This window comes from Macrosteles quadrilineatus, unplaced genomic scaffold (genome assembly GCF_028750875.1).
Source record: "Macrosteles quadrilineatus isolate MER2022 unplaced genomic scaffold, UCM_ALF_1.0 Scaffold_3__2_contigs__length_128488019, whole genome shotgun sequence".
NCBI lineage: Eukaryota > Metazoa > Arthropoda > Insecta > Hemiptera > Cicadellidae > Macrosteles > Macrosteles quadrilineatus.
This window is the reverse complement of record NW_026542596.1, coordinates 27,685,929-27,706,360: the sequence shown is the minus strand read 5'-3', so window position 1 is coordinate 27,706,360 and position 20,432 is coordinate 27,685,929. Positions and strand designations below refer to the sequence as shown.

At 35.2% G+C, this 20,432-nt stretch overlaps 1 protein-coding gene across 4 annotated transcripts in view; it reads left to right on the top strand.

Annotated features, from left to right (window-relative positions):
* The window catches only part of LOC128988639 (long-chain-fatty-acid--CoA ligase 1), a 100,414-nt gene that overhangs the window by 43,390 nt on the left and 36,592 nt on the right, over positions 1 to 20,432 (top strand). The gene's annotated exons all lie outside the window — the stretch shown is intronic.

Here is a 20,432-nt window from a genome sequence, read left to right as displayed (position 1 = left end):
AAAAATTGTAAGGACCATAACATAAGTACTATGTTAAATCAAAACCGGATTTTTGTCTAAAATCCTATTTTTCGTGTTTTATGGGGTTTTATGGGAAAATAACATAATTTACCATAACTTTTGAACCGTAATTTTTACAGAAATGGAATTTGTACCATTTTGTTCAGAATGTAAAGGGCTACAACATACTAAATTTTTATCAAAATCGTTCGGGCCATTTTTGAGAAAATCCGATTTTTCCGGTTTGTTATGGGTTTTTATGGGAAAATCCCCATTAAAAATCAAAATTTCAAAAAAATGAAAAAAACACCTGGAGATACCATGGATTAGAACCTACATACCAAATTTCATCGAAATCGGACCACAGGTGTGGTTGCTAGCTCTGTACACATCCAGACACACAGACACACAGACACACACACAGACACACACATCCCCGGTTACAAATCTTTGTCGGGACACCTGTATAAAACACAGTTGTCGGGACTTTTGAACCAAACAGCATTATGTACCCACTGCTGTTCGTACATTAACTACGTAAAGGTAGATTTTCTTTACACTCCATTTAAATGTCAAAAAATCTTAAAACTGACTGTCGGGATGTCCCGACAAACATACTAGTGTGTTAATAGCCCCGACAATAGTAAAAGTGTGTTTGTCTGCCCGACAAACATATAAATCAAGAACTTGACACTTTCTGTGTGAACCAACTACCGATGAGTCATTCCAACGTTGCCACATCGCCTGGTTTCTCAGCGCCAAGGCTACGCACCCCCCGCGCGCTTTCATGAGTGGACTGCCGGCCTCACGTTGCATTCTATTTCGCAACGTTTACGATCAACCCCCTCCTCCAACGTCCTTACGTCATAGACGTGTTTTTGCTTAACGCTTATCGACATGCAGCATCTTTGATTGCTGTCTATATTATGTTAGGGAAATATTTATGTTTAAAATCGTTCTGTATGTGTGTCATTTTATACATGTACAGGGTGTCCCGAAATTAAACAGCAAAACTCCTGGAAATTGTCTTATGTTTCAAAACAAGGTGAAAATAAAGAATATTTTTTTTTCCAAAGTCGCTTTGCTGGCCAGATATCCACTATTTTGTATTTGTTTTTAAACATTTGTAGCTTTGGCGTTTTTAACCGATGTTTATGAAACTTGGTATGTACGTTAAGGTAAACAAGACCAGTTTGAGATAAAAACAATCATCTTGATTCGACGAAAAATTTTAAAATGGCGGTAATTTTAATTTTTAAAACTTGAATTACTCAAAAACGGCAAATTGTATGAAAAGATGTCACGAATACTTATATTTAGCTATATTAATTTCCTATCAAACAATACCAAGTTCAAAAATTTGGAATAAGAAATGGCTTAAATATAACGATTTTTAGTGGTAAAATGGGACAAACAGGAATACTTTAGCCTTTTTAACCCAATAAAAGTATTCTTGGCATTTTTCATAAAATTTTCCGTTTTTTAGTAATTTAAGTTTTAAAAATTAAAATAGCCACCATTTTGAAATTTTGAGTTGAATCAAGATGATTTGTTTTTCTAACACTAATATTGTTCACCTTAAAGTAAATACCAAGTTTCATAAAGATCGGTTAAAAAACGTCAAAGAAAACAAATGTTTAAAAAATACAAAATGGCATATAGGCCTATCCGGTTAACGAAGTGATTTTGGAAAAAATGTTATTCTTTATTTTCGACTTATTTTGACCCATAGAACCATTTCCCGGAGTTTTGCTGTTTACTTACGGAACATTCGTTATACAAGGTATCCACTGACCGGAAAACTTTGAAAAACATTATGCGCAAATTTGTGTTTCAACAGGGAATTTTCCAAATTCGTGATTTGCCACATTAATTCCGTTCTTGAGCAAACTCGTAGCTGCAATAAATGTCTCCGCTATTGTTACATATTTTATGTTCTTATCTTCTTTTATCTTTGATCTTCTTTTATGCCTATCGCAATCGTTTACAACTTTTACGTATCCTACGTAACCACGGAAAAGAAACACCGACGCTGTAATTGGCATCAGCTTTTGTGTTTTCCATTGTGATCTATATCGGTGTAAACTAATGAAAACGTCGTTGCTGTTATTTTGGTTATGGTCTTTGTGTATATTGATGTCAATCGTACGTAACTGCTGGAAACGCCACAGCTTTTATGGTATCGGCGTTTGTCCTTGGAATCGTGAAGAAAATGTTGCTTTGACGTCGCTGTTGACTGTTGTTGATACTGGGTTTTGTGTCGTCTATCGCGAACGTTCCTAACGATTGCTTGCGCTGGGAATAATTGCGGAAAACGCCAACACTGCTAAATTGATATCAATAAAAAAAAGTTTAAAAAAACGTGGTCCTTTTGGGTTGCCATGCGGATGATGAAATAACCAGAAAATACATAAACAGAAAATCAAAACCAATGGTAGAAATTACAATCGCATGTTTATTGGGTGAATATAGAGAAGCCTGTAGATTATTTAATTTTAGTTTAGTTTTCGGACGACCTCTAGTTATATACTGTGTGTTTGAAAAGTCCCGGAACTGTGTAATGCATTTTTTTAAATCTTTTTTAATGTTATGTGTCACTTTTTAGTGCTACTTTGATGGGGACCCATCAGGAGTCAGACAAAATTCGCAATGCCACAAACCCAATCCAAGCGGACAACGGAGTAAAAAATTACAGCTGTTCAAAGATTCCTGTGATTTATGCGCCCGCTAGAAGCCGGAAGAAAGTCATTATGAAAGCATAGGTCAATGCACATCAGCTTGAAGTTCTTTATTAGTAGAATACAGTTCCGCAATTATTTTGGGCTCAAAATAACAGCTTAGTAAAAAATGACAGTCGGGCAAAAAAAAAAATGTCCTGTATTTGAGCAAGACAACAGTCCTTTAGCTTATTTAAATTACCAAATTGTAGTATACAGTAGACCCGTCTTACTCGACACTAATGGGACCGGACTAAGTCGGATAACGCAAAAAGTTGGTTAAAACGGGCAATCCCATTTCGAAGTTGTAATTACATTATTATTTATAAAGTAAACTACACTACTTGCCTCCTGTGTTTGAATTGATTGAAAAATCACAAATAAACACAAAACACGGTTAAGTCAAATACTTTAATGGTATAAATTATACTTGTAGGTAAGAGTCAATAGAAAAAGCGTATTTTAATAACTTTGGTACTCTAGGCTAATATTAATTTATGATTTATAAATCTATCGTAATACAGTACAGAACTTATTGTCGAAATTGAAGAAACTAGAGACCATTTTGTTACGACACACAGGATGATTTATGGACTCTCACTGGAGGCTCCAGTCACAGAAACTATCTTGACCTTGGAGTTGTTAGCCTTCATCCCCTGCCCTTCATACAAGTTGCATTTTTCGTTTACTCTAGCGATCAGTTAATTAGCTATAAAAATTGTAACACACTATAATTTTGCCGCACAGATAACAAATCAGATGTGCTTGTGCTTGATAACAAACTGGCAACATGCAATATTTTTGGGATGAATACCAAAAAAACTATTCTTAGGCACATTCTGTGGAGATAAACGTGGGAGCGGAAATCCCCGAGATTCCTAGAAAGTGGTGGTTAAACCGAACTGCTCACGAAGCAAGGTTGGTTAAAAAAACTGTAATATTTTACAATCAAGGGCGGATAATCCGATTATCGGTTAATGCGATGTTGGTTAAGAGGGGTTGACTCTATTAGTGAATAGACATTCCTCATTTAACTATTAACAAAATAAATAAGTAATAAAAAAGTTATGATAGAATATATAGGCCTACAATTGTTGCCTACTACTCTAAGTTTCATAATGTGAGTTGTAAAAAATGTGTGGGAAGAATTTAAAAACTCATCATAAAAAATTCAGCCATTCAAATGTATGAAACTAGCTAAATTTTTTAAATAAATGACCTTTTCATTATATGACCAAAACAGTCATAGAACCAATCAGAGTGCATTTTCCTACTACCGGATATTGAAGATTTAAATAATAAAATAAGACAAACTTGTTGCCTTGTTTACACAGGTAACACACAACAAAGTAACAAATTTATTCTATTATTATTATTATTATTAATTTTATTATTTATTATTATTTAAAGCTTCAATATCCGGTAGTAGGGAAATGAACTCTAGTCAATTTGCGAGCAAATAAAATATTCCTACGATTACAAAAACTTAAAGTTAAAGTTACTGAACACTATCGAGAACATCAAATTTAACAAACTATGCCTGAAGAACAAAGTTGTGCCTAACTGCGTTAAAGTGACCATTAACAATAACTCAAAATCAGCACAAATTGCAAAATTAAAAGCAGAGACATTATGGCTTACAGGGGAAATATATAATCACTTTATGGCAAAAAAGACATGATTAATCAGGAACTATATAGAACACCTACTTATCTAGCCAACATGTTAGGCCCTGAGAACACAATAGGTCTAATAGAAAATATTAATGACAAACTGAATAATACTGTATAATCAGCAAGAAAAAACAAAGTCAGAATAACAAATTAACAAAGCTTATCGACAAATACAACAAATTTAACACTAACAACAATACTGAATGCAAAGATGAGTTTTTCCCAAAACTTGACAAAAAACTGACATATTATTTGAAGACAAAGAGACTAACCTTCTGAATAAAGGACTTAAACATTGTCTGCCACCTCCCCCAAACGTGAAGAACCTAGTTAACGAAGTCATAAATACAATTATGTATAGTTTTAGTAAATGACAAATTAACCAGATACTGTTCATAGTCCCCAAAATTAGATACAATGCAAAACGTCATAAAAATCAAGACCATCTAATAGCTAAGCTCCCCCAAACGTGAAGAACCTAGTTAACGAAGTCATAAATACATAGAGTTTTAGTAAATGACAAATTAACCAGATACATAGTCCCCAAAATTAGACGAAATGTAAAATGTCATGAAAACCAAGACCATCTAATAGCCAAGTGAAACTATTGAACCATAAATAAATAAAAATGCCTTTTATTAGCAAGCGCTCCTCAGTACAAACTGTTTTACAGGATGACTCTTGTCAATTAACTAATCCTAACTTAAAACTAAAGACAAAACAAAATACTGATCCCCCTATTTACAAGATTTTAGCTATTTACAAAAATACATTTTCTTTAGTCTAGATCTAAAAGCTGGCACACCCAGCATCTTAAGGTCACAGGGGATGGCATTGTACATTTTAGACCCAAAGTACGAAAAACCTCTTTCCTACTTCCAACCTCACCTTCGGGAAATGAAGCTTTTTGTCTTGTCGGGTATTGCGCTGAGACACCCGATCGCGGGTGACCAGTCTTTCAATGAGGTATAGATTTTATTAGAGGTAAATAGCTTGGCATAAGATTATTAATTTTTCATGATTTTTTAACTTAACATATATCATTTAAATACATCCCTGTACCTATTAAAATAAATATGAAAACAACATGTAAGTTAAACAGAACCCTCTTAAATATAAATATAGGCTATTTAATATTTAGGGTACAGTTTCTTATCTGGGCTACGGTAATATCGATTGAAACCATCAATTGAGAATATCCCTTAGTAATGAATATATTTAACCTACTTATATAAGTTTTAAAATGAAACTGTAATAATCTAATCTAACCAACCAAACTTACCGACAGTGAACCAATCGATTTAAGGTTTACTAATCGAATTGATGGTTTCAATTTATATTAGCGTAGCCCAGTTAAGTTAAGAAACCGTACCCGATATTTTATATAACAAATATATGGTAAGATATAATAAATATTTTAACTATAGAAAATTAATTACAAAACTAGTTGGAATTAATTACAAATTAATTAAATTAATTTCAAGTTAGCAAGGCCTAAGTTTAACTAATCACCATAAAATGGTTCTATAAATTACTTAGCCTATCAATTGTATGATTTGCCATACACGTAAATAACTGAATTGATTTGATTATTTTATTCCACTGATAGTTTTTCAGTACTTGGTGATCTTTTTGTACGGGAATAATCGGAATAACTAACTGAAAGTTATTAAATTCCTCACCGACATAAACAATAACAATAACATAACCTCAAATAACTTCAGTGAGTTGAGAGTTACTACAGTAGAAGAAAATATATCGCTATTAGGCAGACAACAGCTCCAACTATAACGCTGTCTAAGTCAGAGGAGCAACGCAACATGCAAGGTCAAGTCCGCTCCACTCCACGACACGACCACCAGCAGTCAGCACTAGATGATGCATAAAACGGTTGGAACTTCGAACTGGCAACATTGCATCTCTTCATCATGAAACCTGCATTTGAAGTGAATGTCGGGACAACCACACACTTCATTAGTTCCGCAAATCACCACTGCCGCGCCACCGTACGTGTGAGATATGGGGCCCGACTAAGATAGACATCACTGACTCCGGGGTGTACATTGACTGTCGGGACATTTAAAACAAAATTTTCTAAGTGTTTCTGGGACCCGATTACAACGTTTCAGGCATTCTTTGCTTGTCGGGACGTGTGTGAGTCCCGACAACCGTGTGTTAGCCCGACTGTCTGGCCGTATGCAGGCGTGTGTCCCGACAATGATATGCAAACGTACGCACACACACACACACACACAGACATCACTTCGAAAATCACTTTTTTGGGTCCAGGGGGACCCAAAACGAATATATCCACTCAAAACTCAAACTCGAAAATTTTGACGAAAACAATACTTTCTCCATATACTATGGTATAGGGGGAGAAAGTAAAAATAGGATTTTAGAAAAAAATCCGGTTTTGATTTAACATAGTATGTTATGGTCCTTACAATTTTGATAGGTTTTTTATTTTTTATACATTTTTATTTTTAATGGGGATTTTCCCATAAAACCCAATAAAATAACGGAAAAACAGGATTTTCTTAAAAATGGGCCAAACAATTTTTATAAAAATTTAGTATGTTGTAGCCCTTTGAATTCTGAATAAAATGGTACAAATCCTATTTCTGTAAAAAATATGGTGCAAAAGTTATGGTCAAAAATATTATTTTCCCATAAAAACCTCATAAAATAACGGAAAATAGGATTTTCCCAAAAATGGCCAGAACGATTTTGATAAAAATTTAGTATTTTATAGTCCTTTATATTCTGAACAAAATGGTACAAATCCCATTTCTGTAAAAATTACGGTTCAAAAGTGATTGTAAATTATGTATTTTTCCCATAAAATCCCCATAAAATAACAGAAAAATCGGATTTTCCCAAAAATGACCCGAACGATTTTGATAAAAATTTAGTATGTTATAGTCCTTTAAATTCTTAACAAAATTGTACAAATCCCATTTCCGTATATTTACTCTCACCGCTTACACATGATAAAGGTTGTTGACAAACTTATGGGAGAAAGTATGTGTCAGAATGCTGATACCGTTTATTTTAGCACATAAAACCCCGTTCCCAAGGTATGTTCATGCTGGTTCGCGAACTCATTCAAATTTATCCCACCCTTCACCTTAAAACCAAATTTCTTCAAAATAGAACAAAAATTACTCCAGTTATCGCGTTTACAGACATATATATATATAATATTTAAATCTATACGAACGGATGGTGTTTTTGGCCTCTGGGGACATCAAAATGAAAAAGTAAATCGGTCCCGGGCCTAGGTCTTACCATGCCACCTACGGTAGATAATAATAATAATAGATACTAATAATAGATACTAATAGATGATAATAGATAATAATAGATGAGTGAACGAAGTGAACGAATCTATGTATCGTGTATAGCGGAGTCGGAGAAAAGTTGTCTGTGAGTCCGTGAGTGTGTTCGCACCTAAAACTCAAGAACCGTTGCACTTATAGCGTTCAAATTTTGCACAAATAGTTATGACACCAGTGTAAAGACACCATTAAAATTCTAGACGATTCCGCTCAGTAGTAATTATAAAATACTTAAAAAACGTTTTTAAATTTGTCCCATAAGAATAACATTAGGAGCTACCTTCTTCTTCTTTTTATTTGTTTACGTTTTGCGACCAACAAGTTTGTTGTCTACTTAAGACAGAGAGAACGACTTTTACTCTAAGCTCTTTCATTCATGGAGTAAACAGTTTGGCGTCTATGAATATATATCATTATAATTTCACAGCTTTCAGAATAATGTTATTTAAGCTAATTAAAATTCACAACACTTTCAGAATAATAAATTGAACTTAACAATATTAGTCGGCAGTTATATACCGTTTATGTTCAGTATTAAAATCCACCTTTAAATTAAAAGTATATAGGTATGTATGTATTTAGAACAAAGCAACTTTTTACATTATTCAATTTAATGTTGGCATTGAATATTAAATATTCAAAGATGTTGGTATATTTTTATATTAAAATGCTATGCGAAGGGGGGGGGGAAAAGGTCCCCGACGTAGAGGAAGCGGAAAGGTGAGCAGTGAAAAGAAAGGAGTACGGAAACCCTTTATGACTGTTAAATTAACGTATCGGTAATACTTAAGGGAGAGAAATAGGTCCACGATGTAGGAAGTGGTGAAGGAAGTAGTCAATGTGAGCAGTACGGAGTGTGGGAAGCCTTTATGACAATTAGAATAATGTATCTGCAATTCTAAAAATGCTATGGGAAGGGAGGGAAATAGGTCCACGACACTTAGGAAGTGTTGAAGGAAGTAGTCAAGGCGAGCAGTCCGGAGTGTGGGAACCCTTTGTGGCAATTAGATTAATATATCTGCCATAATAAAATGCTATAGGAAGGGAGGGAAACAGGTCCACGACGTAGGAAGCGGTAGGTAAAGGAAGTAGTCAAGGCGAGCAGTCCGGATTGTAGAAACCCTTTGTGGCAGTTAGATTAATATACCTGCAATACTGAAATGCTATAGGAAGGGAAGGAAACAGGTCCACGACGTAGGAAGCGGTGATGGAAGTAGTCAAGGCGAGCAGTCCGGAGTGTTGAAACTCTTTGTGACAGTTAGATTTATATACCTGCAATACTAAAATGCTATAGGAAGGGAGGGAAACAGGTCCACGACGTAGGAAGTGGTAGTGGAAGTAGTCGAGGCGAGCATTCTGGAGTTTAGAAACCCTTTGTGACAGTTAGATTAGTGTAACTGCAATTCTAAAATGCTATGGGAAGGGAGGGAAACAGGTCCACGACGTAGGAAGTGGTAATGGAAGTAGTCGAGGTGAGCGTTCTGGAGTGTAGAAACCCTTTGTGACAGTTAGATTAATGTAACTACAATTCTAAAATGCTATGGGAAGGGAGGGAAACAGGTCCACGACGTAGGAAGCGGTGATGGAAGTAGTCGAGGCGAGCAGTCCGGAGTGTAGAAACCCTTTGTGACAGTTAGATTAATGTAACTGCAATATTAAAATGCTATAGGAAGGGAGGGAAACAGGTCCACGACGTAGGAAGTGGTACTGGAAGTAGTCGAGGCGAGCATTCTGGTGTGTAGAAACCCTTAGTGATAATTAGAATAATGTACAGTGTCTGCAATTCTAAAAATGCTATGGGAAGGGAGGGAAACAGGTCCACGACGTAGGAAGTGGTGAAGGGAGTAGTCGAGGCGAGGAGTCCGGAGTGTGGGAACCTTTGTGACAGTTAGATTAATGTATCTGCAATACTAAAATGCTATGAGCTGAGAGGGAAACAGGCCCACGACGTAGGAAGTGGTGAAGGAAGTAGTCAAGGTGAACAGTCCAGAGTGTGGGAACTCTTTGTGATTAACTCTTTGTGATGGGAACTCTTTGACAGTTAGATTGATGTATCTGCAATAATAAAATGCTATGAGAAGAGAGGGAAACAGGAAATACATTACGTATATTACCAATGACTTTGGTTAATTAATGGACAAGAAGTTAGGATTTTTGTTGACTGAGATTTGGTTTTTTTAAGAGGTTGGCACTGGCAGCCTCTTTTAACCTTGCATTTGCCCGTCCACATAGACTAAGCGCCCGTGCGTGGATCGTTTACAGCAAAGCAAGGGGTGAGCCGGTTCAGGACAAAGGTGAACTGAAATTTAGTGGCTGTGACCAGGATCCGAACCCACGACATCGCTGCCTTGGGCCCGAAGTCCGCGTGACGCTACCGACTGAGCCACCGACTCACCATTATTTGCCCCGACTCATGGGTTAATTTGCCGATACAAATAACATTTTTGTGTTCACCAGTGACACCGGTAAGTATGCTAGGTTTGGGTGGACTCTTTCATTATTGCGCTCATGTTCACTCATCCCGTTACGCGCAGAATAAGCGTACTACTAGTAACTACGAGCTTTCGGTGGCTTTTTTTAGCATCCGACGCTAGCATCCATAGTATAATCGCCCCCATTTGATTTAATGCCCCGCTAGCGTCCGGGACGCTGGTCTCTCGGACGCCAGCGTCCTAGTATAATCCTAGCCTAAGTGTTTTGAGAGAGCTTTGCTTGTCAATCGTAGGCACTAGGCAGCGCCACCAGCGTTGCCATGCACTCAGCATAGCAACGCTGGTGGCGCTGCCTACGATTGACAGGCAAAGCTCTCTCAAAACACTTAATGCTTTTTACCATGCGGTTGGCATTCTGGGTTATAGTAGTATGTTTTCTGTGCTTTAACTATCATCACGCGTTGATCCGTCGTGTAGCGATTCATGATTACAAATGGGACCTAATACTGATAACATCGCTGATAATTTGGTTATTCCTATTGAAATACAGATAAGGATAAGACGCTCCTGAAATCCGGCGTTCTTAATGGGACACTCTTTATAGTCCAGTCAAATTAAACATAAAAAAGGGTCTTGCTTGCAAAAGGTCATGTAGTTCTAATTTTTTAGTATGTTGTTAGGACCTATACTACAAATAAGAAATCAAGTTTGCAGCTTCGAAAGACCTGTGCTACCGGCGTAGTAGCCTAAAATACGTAAAAATCAGACACTTTTTTCACTTTTTGCCAAATATCTTCTAAAGTATGCCTCTAACAGAAAATAATGCCTTAACCTGTCAAAACAGTATAAAATTTGCTTACGTTTGAGACTATAACGACTCCAATACGTCCATTATCAATGGATATACAACACTTTAAAAACGATAGAAATTAAAAAAAAAAATGAAAAAGTTTAGTCATGGTCTATTATTTTGTGTCATATTGTTAAAAGTACTCATAAAAAAAATCTATATGGAATTACATGAAAGATAATTTAATTAGCTTTCATTTGAACCCCAGCAAGCACTTATAGACCAAATGGTTTATTCAAAAACAGCAGATAACATAGAACGTGAAAAACGGATGTTAGAACCAGTGTACAAATTATTTATCAATATCACAGTTTATTCTCCTGTTGCCTGTAACCCAATCAGCTGTTAGTTGGTGACATTAATATAAACCAGCTGATCAGCTGGCCCCAGTGGACACATCTAGACCCAATGGTTCTTTCAAAAACGGCAGATAACATAGAATGTAAGAAGGGGATTTTGCAGAAATAAAAGTAAACTATTTAACGGATCTGGAGGTAGTGACAATTTATTAAATAAAAAGAATAATTATATTACATGAGACTGACAAAAACCCAAGTATATTAGAAAGTATTTAAAATTTTCTGACTATCGCCAGCCTTGGTTCGGGAAAATTTTGAAATGCTTCGTTGCCGATGTTGGCCGGGTCAACCGATGCACACTCAATTCTAAGATCCTTATCCTCATCATCTGAAGCATCGAGTTCCAGTCTCGGAGTATTTGAGCAGGATTTTCCACCACAAGCTTGGCAAAGGAGGGAACATTTCAGCCCTGCTTTACGGCAGCTGCATCTTCCGCTGCAAACCTTTTTGCACTTGCATGATATTTTGCGCAGGAGTATTTCGGGAGCAGGATCCATGGTAGACGTAACGGGGGTAAGTCCTTGATATTCGAGATTCCATCCTTAATCAGTAGGATTTTTGTCAGCACCCAACCATTTTTGAACTTGGTGGTAGCACCTGAGAGCGTGGGGGCCTGCAGCATCCTCTGACAGTAGTAGACGGGCAAGGTTGATGTTGTTAGAAGAGACAAACCTCTTGTAGCGAAGGTGATCCAAGGCCTCAGTTTGAATGTCACCCCCATAAAGAGCCACAAAGCATTTTAATGCCTGCCAATTTTACAGCTTCCTTGGTGGAGTCTTGGTGTAGGAAGACCTTAGCCAGATCAGCAAGTTCTGTACTTTTACCCAGCAAATGATTGAATTTGGTTTTGCCATGGCCAAACGGTGCTGAGGTTGTGTCGCACCCTGTAAACGCATGGGTAAAAAGTACTGACTGTGGTGATACTTGGGTGTGCTGGTGATTGTGGGAGGTTGTGGAGTAGTGGCAGCAGCCAGCTTCATCTTTGCTACTCTTCTGAATCCTTGCACCCAATTGCTCAACTCTATGGACCAGATTTCTTCGTGAAAGTGGCAGTTTCTGTTGTAGCTTGATAAAGTCGTCAGTGATGTCTTCACCGCACAATAAACAAATACTGTGTAAGGTCGAACGGATACAGCTTGATGCTCTAGTAGATACTGTTGTTTGTGGAATAGAATCCCCTCCTCTACGTACTGCAGCTTCCACATTGCTCACATCACAATAGTATATCTTTTTCTACATGCATCATGAATGGTGACTTCATGAAGCGGACGAAGAAAAGTTAAATTTTCCGTGAGGCCACGTTTTGCACTCGCGTCTATAAGTGCTCGAATACCACGTTGTTTAACAATTATGACAGGGTCTTTATCTAAAGCCCTAAGGCACACAAAACAAACGCCCGTAGGAATAGACATATCACATCAAATCATTTTTTTAAACCAAGCTCCGCATCTAGCATGATAAAAGTAAACACCATCACTAAAAGTAAATAAACTTTAAACAATTGAAATAATAAATAGTAACAGCTGATCAGCTGTTTATGTTAATGTCACCAACTAACAGCTGATTGGGTTGCAGGCAACAGGAGAATAAACTGTGATATTGATAAATAATTTTTACACTGGTTCTAACATTCGTTTTTCATGTTCTATGTTATCTGCTGTTTTTGAATGAACCATTTGGCCTATAAGTGCTTGCTGGGGTTCAAATGAAAGCTAATTAAATTATCTTTCATTTAATTTCATATAGATTTTTTTTGGATGAGTACTTTTAAAAATATGACACAAAATAATAGACTATGACTAAACTTTTTCATTTTTTTGAAAATTTCTATCGTTTTTAAAGTGTTGTATATCCATTGATAATGGACGTATTGGAGTCGTTATAGTCTCAAACGTAAGCAAATTTTATACTGTTTTGACAGGTTAAGGCATTATTTTCTGTTAGAGGCATACTTTAGAAGATATTTAGCAAAAAGTGAAAAAGTGTTTGATTTTTACGGTTTTTTGGCTACTACGCTGGTAGCACAGGTCTTTCGAAGCTGCAAACTTGGTTTCTTATTTGTGGTATAGGTCCTAACAACATACTAAAAAACTAGAACTACATGACCTTTTGCACGCACGGGTGTTTAACTTGACTGGACTATTATTACAGGTGTTGACGAATAACAGTCATAACTAGTGCACCTGTTGCTCGAATTCGAGCAATTGCTAAGTATTCCAGGTGTTATTTCAAAACGAATTAACAGTCATAATTTCCGATGACTTAAAAGAGTCAACTCAAAGATAATGTAATCAATCACTTTATCGAAACTGAAAATGAGCTCAACTCTGAAAACGAACGCTATCATGCGTTTTCTATAAACAGCTGTTTTAGCATGGAATTAATACAAATTATTCGTCTGTTTAAAGTAAACAAAATCTTTTCTTCATAAGAAATACATTGGGATTTTGATAGCCTGTGGGGCAAAGCCCGAGGACTGTTATTACAGGAATTGGTGAAAGGGGGCGTCTACTCAACAAATACTTAATTTTGACACCTCGTTTGTCAAAATCCGTCAATTATTAACGGAGGAGTAATGTTTCGTAGAAATCGCCTTCACGTATTATACAGGGTGGCTGAAAAGTAACTTGCACTCCCCCTTAACTTTTCATCCATTTGAGATATTTGAAATCTGTTTGCGGCAACCTTCTTAGATATGTGGGGCTATAATAGTTGTGGTCAATTTTGAAAATTTTGCCCTTAGGGGTAGTGGGGGTAGGGGGTAGCTCAAAATTTTCAAATGACAAGTATAGTCGAGTTTGGTATCATTTTACAGGTCTTCAGAAAACATAAAAATTGACATAAAGAAAACCAAAATCGGCCAACTAATAACAAAATGGCGCCCTAAAACGTTTCAAATCCAAATAACCATGAGGGTGGCTGAAAATTAACTTGCACCCCCTTTAACTTTTGAACTATTTGAGATATTTGAAATCGGTTTGCGGCAACTTGTTTGCATATGAAGGGCTACAATAATTATGGTCAGTTTTGAAAATTTTGCCGTTAGGGGTAGTGGAGGTAGGGGGTAGCTCAAAATTTTCAAAGAGCAAGTATAGACAAGTTTGGTATCATTTTACAGGTCTTGACGAAACATGAAAATTAACATAAAGAAAATAAAAATCGGAGCATTAATAACAAAATTGCAGTTCAAAACTACTTTTAATGACCATTGTCTTAATCAATTTTAGCTGCCATTTTGTTATTAATGCTCCGATTTCTATTTTCTTTATGTTAATTTTTATGTTTCGTCAAGACCTGTAAAATGATACCAAACTCAACTATACTTGCTATTTGAAAATTTTGAGCTACCCCCTACCCCCACTACCCCTAAGGGCAAAATTTTCAAAACTGACCATAATTATTGTAGCCCTTCAAATCCAAACAAGTTGCCAAAAACCGATTTCAAATATCTCAAATAGTTAAAAAGTTAAAGGGAGTGAAAGTTATTTTTTAGCCACCCTCATGGTTATTTGGATTTGAAACGTTTTAGGGCGCCATTTTGTTATTAATGGGCCGATTTTGATTTTCTTTATGTCAATTTTTATGTTTCCTGAAGACCTGTAAAATGATACCAAACTCGACTATACTTGTCATTTGAAAATTTTGAGCTACTCCCTACCCCCAACTACCCCTAAGGTCAAAATTTTCAAAATTGACCATAATTATTGTAGCCCCTCATATCTAAGAAGGTTGCCGCAAACAGATTTCAAATATCTCAAATGGTTGAAAAGTTAAGGGGGGGTGCAAGTTACTTTTCAGCCACCCTGTATACAGTATAAGGATATAAGGATTGCTGATGACTTTAACAGATTCGACTCAAAGGTTATGGAAATACTCAAAATGTACATAAGTAATCGATGGGTAATCAACATTTCTTGTAAATCTTTAGAATTAATACGCGAACACGCGAAGTTTGTCGGTTGAACTCCTCCGCCATTTCTTAACCGATATTATCCATTGACGTCTCATTGCAAAGAGCGTGACGCGTAGATTTGCAAACTGATTTGCCTTACAATTTTGAAAAAATCCCTTGGGCTCTGCCCCAGTGGCTTTGGAAGTTCCCATGTTATTCTTATGAAGAACGTAATTGTTTACATTTTGATCAGCTGTATAATTTAATTGCTGTTATTTATTTTTCAATTCAATAAAACGCATTGAGTACATTTACTGATTTTGGTTAAACTAAACATTTAATATTTTAATTTACATTCGTACATATTACAATATAAATACCCCCGCCGCAGCAAACCTGCCGTCTAAGCGAATTTCCATTTGGCCGAATTGATTTTCAATTGATCTATTTAAATAACATTAGGTTTAACGAGTACCTAGGTTTGCTGCTACAAGGAAACTAATAAAGTAGTGTGTTTTTAGTAAAATATTGATAGCTTACTATAAAATAAATAAATTTGCCAAGTTTGATCAAAATATATCCATAAACAAGCAAACTACAACATTTTACAATATTCTCCATAAGAATAACATGGGAATTTTAAATTTACAATTTTTTTAGTTTTCTCCGCAACCAATAACCGTACAAAAACACTTTGATATACTGAATTGTTTGTTTTTTTAAGCTCTTTAAGAAGGTTGAGAGAAAAATTGGGAAATTTTGTGTTTTGAGGGTAAAAAGTGAGAAAAACCAATTTTTACCCCATAAAACCCCCCATAAAACCCTGTTCCCATGGTCCGATCATGCTGGATCGCGAACTCATTCAAGTTTATCCCGCCTTACACCTTCAAACCAAATTTCATCAAAATCGGATAAAAATTACTCAAGTTATCGTGTTCACGGACACATATATATATATATAAATCTATATATATATATATCTATATATATATATATATATACATATATAAAAATTTCAACGTATGGTGTTTTTGGCCTCTGGGGACATTAAAATGAAAAAGTAAATCGGTCCCGGGCCTAAGTCTTACCATGAGACCTACGGTAATAGCTACTTCCCTATAGGGAAATTCGCTAAAAATCGAGAAAGCCTGGACAATTTGATATATTTTACCAAATAAGAATAATGAATTGACATAGTACTGTATTTCTCGAGAAATCATTGAAAGAACCGATTTGTTAACCATGGAAACATAGCAACGCCACCAAGTTGAAGAAATAGAGATTTAAAAAAGCGTACTATTATTATCAACCTATATAATGAAGAACACCTACAGCTACAATATGAAGATTCCCACAAACAATGAGCAAGGATGTTAGCCAAAGTGCTACTATTTTGTAGCACTTAACTTAACTGTAACACTTTATATCACTTAACTTTATGATGATTTCCAAAGGAAACCCCCTAGGTCCGAATTAAACTGGTACGGAAATGATATTAGTCAAAATATACGTTTTCATAAAAGTCAAGTGATTTTAAAAGAATGTGACTACATGCAAGAAACCTTAATAAACCTTTCATTGAAGGATTCGCATTTTTCACATTATCATTCACATTTAAGGGAAACAAAAACCATCTGAACGATATTAGGCCTTTCAATTCTGCCATTTTTTTTCAGGTAAATATAATTTACGATATAACAGTAACTAGCCAAATGAATGACAATTAATACAAATAAAATTGCAACAGAGAGGTTATGCAGAAAATCAGGTAGTTCTTAGTCATGTAAACAAAATGTTATCGCTATAAATAATTTACTGAAATTTGTAAGCGTACTGACGACAATGGGTGGCACCATGCAGACTACATTATCATTGACGAAGATCAACACGGACAACCTAATACGGCTATAAGTGGAAAACATTTAAAAAACCAGATCAGCTTTTGAAAAATGAAAAAAATATTTACACGAAGTGTTGATTATATGGAACTGATAGGTACGGAATCTATGAGTCCTTTAAACTAAAAGGAAATAATGATGACTTATATTTGTTTTTAAAAAACTACTTTACTTCTTTGAAATTGCTCGATTTCGAGCAACGTGTACACTAGCAGATAGATTACATGCTAAGAAGATGATGTTGTTAAGATGTTGTTATTATACATGCTAGGAAGACATTCGGTGAATATTTCAAATTATTTTTTGTTTACTTTTCATTAGATCTGGTCCAAAATCAGTGCGTTTTGAGTTTGTTCTAAGAATACAGTCTGAAGATTATGTTAAACCATGAGATATTTTAAGCACTGTTTTAATGACGAGTTTATCATTTGGTGGCTGTGTACAGAGCTACAGTTAATGAAAATTGGTTTGTAGGTACTAATCCATGGTATCTCTAGGGGTTTTTAATTTGTTTGAAATTTAAATTTTTAATCGTGATTTTCCTATAAAATCCCATACAATAACGGAAAAATATTATTTTCCAAACAAATTGCCCGATCAGTTTTGATTAGAAATTAGTATGTTATGGTCCTTTAAATTCTGAACAAAATGGTACAATTCCCATTTCCATAAAAGTAACGGTTCAAAAGTGATCGTAACGTCGTAACTTATTTTATTTTCCCATCAACCCCCCCATAGCCTATAACAAAAAGTTGGATTTAAGGAAAAAGCCGGGTTTGATTAAAATTAATTTGTTATGGTCCTTACAGTATAATTCTAAATAAAATAGTGCAACCCCTCATTGCTGTAACAATTTATGTTTCAAAAGTTGTTTCGACTTTTGTGATTTTTCCTTATAAAATATTACAGTTACTCCCACCTTATCCAATAAAGGTTACTTTACAAATAGCTACAAATGCTGATACAGTTTAGTTTACAAATAGTGTTTTTGGTCTCTGGGGACATCAAAATGAAAAAGTAAGTCAGTGAAGTGTCTCTAGTTCTTATGGCTACGGTAATAGCTATGGTTAGTAGCTTCTTCCATATGAGAGAAATTCGTTTATAACACACTGTGTGTCTTTAAGTACTGAGTTGAAAAGCCAATGTTGTAAATCATACGTAACTGGAAGTACAATCAGCATTTTTTGTATATTTTTAGTTTTAAAAACCAACAAACAATATAAATCTTAAAAATCAACAACAAAACCGTGCCTAGTTGATATTCACCGTACCCAGCGCAGCACCCAGTACTAGACCTACTCAAGACCCGAGTAGACTTTGGAAACACTCCAAGCCCTATTTGTTTATTCTATCGGCGGCCCAAATGTTATCCTTCCTTGGAAAAATATTGCTATGATATTTATTTAACGGCAATTTTAGAGGGAAACCAATATGCTCGTATCGAATTTTTATCGAGTATTTATAGTACTAGGGAAAATAAATGAGTTTGGGAATACTGGTTGGAAATAATTAAGATACATAATAGGTTTTCTTTCTTAAAACGCTGTTATCTCATCGGGTAATAAATCTAATCAATATTATTACCAGTTTTTTGAACCTTGGTCATTAAAAAAATATTTTTTGTTTACTTAATCTGTTTTTAACGAATTTTTTTATTATATGGGAAGTAGCTATTACCGTAGGTGGCACGGTAAGACCTAAGCCCAGGACCGATTTACTTTTTCATTTTGATGTCCCTAGAGGCCAAAAACACCATTCGATCAAATTTTTTATATATTATGTTTACATATTGTTACTATAGAGGCAGAGGCTATTCGCACGTCTGTTCCAAATGGCGCCATACGATCCCAATCCAGTTACTTTTAACTGTTGCACAGGTTGCACACAAAGAAAACCTATTAACCTAGTATTAGTAACGGTAGTACCTCTAAACCTCATTAACCGAAATAATGAATAAACTTCTTGTTTCTGCACGCAACCTATAAGAATTTTATATCTCCCTAAGTATTTGTTTTAGAAAAATATTATAAATACAAAAGTTGTAGGAAAACTAATCAGAAATAAAAAAAAACAAATTGCAGCTCGATAGCTTACATAGCATTCGAATTATGATCAATTAAGTAAAACACTGCAATTTCTATGTTTGGAGGGGGTGGGGGGGGGGGAAAGCTCAAGGGGTAGAAGTGGGGACTTTTGGGAAAATACACCTCTCATGTGGTTCTATCACATATAAAAAATCCAGCTTTCCACCATTTAGTTGCGAAAAAGGGTGTTTTATTGCATTCATTGACTGGGCTATAATAACAGTCATAATTTTCGATTTTGATAAGTTTAAAAGACTTAAAGCTTATGTAACTAATTCTAATAGCCTAGTCACTCTATTAATAACGGGTTGAAATAATGAACACTTATTGTAAAAATATTTTATCATATTTTAGAAGCCGACCTTATTTTTTAGTACTTTATACAAATGTTTCCCGACTTCATTAATACGGACCTGTTTCCCTCCCTTCCCATGGCATTTAAGTATTGCAGATACATAAATCTAACTGTAACAAAGGGATACCACTCTCTGGACTGCTCGCTTTGACTACTACCTTCACTACATCCTAGTCGTGGACCTGTTTCCCTCCCTTCGCATAGCATTTTAGTATAAAAATAGACTAACATCTTTGACTATTTAATAGTCAATACCAACATTAAATTTAATTAAGTAAAAATCTGCTGAGTACTAAAAATATACATATATATTTGTAATGTAAAGGTGAATTTGTATACTGAACATAAATTGTATATAGCTGCCGACTAGTATTGTAAAGTTCAATTTATTATTCTGAAAGTTGTGAAATTATAATGTCATATATTGATAGACGTCAAACTCTTTACTCCATGAATGAAAGAGCTTAGAGGAAAAGTCGTTCTCTCTGTCTTAAGTAGACAACAAAATTGTTGGTCGCAAAATGTAAACAAATGAAAAGAAAAAGAAGGTAGCTTCTAATGTTAATGTTATTCTTATGGTATAAATTTTAAAATGTATTTTTAGGGGTTTATAATTACTACTGAGCTGAATCGTCTAGAATTTTAATGGTGTCTTCCCAGCGTTTTTCAACCATAAGTCAATAGTATATAGTATAGGATGAAATAAATAAATTTGCCAAATTTTATTAATATATATCCATAAACAAGTAAACCACAACAGTTTTCATTTTCTCCATAAGAATAACAAGGGAATTTTAAATTTGCACTTTTTTGAATTTTCTCCGTTACCAT